This window comes from Podarcis liolepis (genome assembly GCF_965112155.1).
Source record: "Podarcis liolepis genome assembly, chromosome: 14".
Taxonomy (NCBI): domain Eukaryota; kingdom Metazoa; phylum Chordata; class Lepidosauria; order Squamata; family Lacertidae; genus Podarcis; species Podarcis liolepis.
In genome coordinates this window covers 44,834,049-44,835,533 of record NC_139569.1, presented here as the reverse complement: position 1 = coordinate 44,835,533, position 1,485 = coordinate 44,834,049, and positions in this window count along the sequence as shown.

Below are 1,485 nucleotides of genomic sequence, written 5' to 3'. Positions count from 1 at the left end.
AGCACGGACACTAATGGGAAAGGACCTTCCGCTTCCTAGACGGCTGCTGCAGGCGCATTTATTTGAGCGGTACTCGAAAAACCACTTCCGCTTCCTTCCATAGACTTACTGGACAGACTGACGAACTGTGCGGCTCAACTTCCGGTTCCTTTCTCGAACGACTGTAACCATAGACTTAAATGTAGAGTGGCGCGCAAGCGTCAACTTTTACTCCTCCATCTCCCCCCCCCCCCCAGGCTAGAGGAAGCAGCAGGTGCTCATGGCATTTAATGGATGATTCCAGGATTTAGGAGATCTTTTTTTAAAAAAAGGAAAGAAATAAACAAATCAGCCAGGTGTTGTATCTCTTAATCCTAGCATCTCTAAGGGCAGCCTGCATAGGGCATAGGAAATCCCACAACTATTTTTAGTTACTGATTTTTTATTCGCAAATTTAACAAAGAAACATAAATAAAATTAGAAATACTATTTAAATACTGCTAATAATAACAAAAAACATAGCAACCAGCTGTTCACAAGCTGAATGCAATAATCATCAGTACATACATCTTACTATAAGCCCTCCAAATGCCTATTAATTCTGTTCCTGCTCACAATCCATCTTAAGACTGAGACCAATGCAGACTTTATGGCTTTAACGCCAAACCAGTCTCCCCCCCTGCCCTCACCACCTTGCTTAACACCTTGCTTAACACTTGAATTCTGTAGAACTCAAGACATTTGTTCACTATTTTGTGACATTTTAATTAGCCCAATAAAGGTACTGAGCTACTATGGACTTTGGAATTCTGCAAGGAGCCACATTCCCTGAATAGCCAAGCTTCTTTGGGCCCCAGTGCCAACATTGAGCCAGAAGAAAAAAGAATGGACAGAGCAGCAGACATGTCTCTTACATTTGGGCAATAGGCTACATTTCAGTCACACGTTTTGAGTAAAACACACACATGCTCCAACAATTTCTCCATCCTCCATCAAGGCGAGCTTTTTTTCAGGGGGAACTCAGTTCCAGCATCTCTCGGTTGAGTTTTGACACCTCTGATGGGTGCCATTGCCATTCTAAGAGAAGAAGGGAGGTGTTCATGACGAGTTCCGGCACCATTTTTTCTAGAAAAATAGCACTACTGAACAGAGCATATTATGCTAGTTATCTGAACAAACTCTTACATTCCCTGAAGAACTGTCTTTATTGAGCTGCATTTCCAAGTGATGTCCACTGCAGTCTTGGATGGCTGCTACAACAAGGTCCTGTATGCAGGCAGACTTTGTATTTGTGGTTAACCTTGGGTGGAATACATCATTATCTGTTAACCTGCCCCTTATATTGAGATCCCAAAGATCGCTTTCTGAAACCTTTGTTCACAAACAGGCAGGTACACCTTGGCAGAAATGGTTCAGGGTTTTTTGAGTGACAATAATAGCTTTGTAACACACAGTGACTCTATGCGAAAACTGCAAAAAAAACTTCAGGGAAAAGGAGTTAGCTAA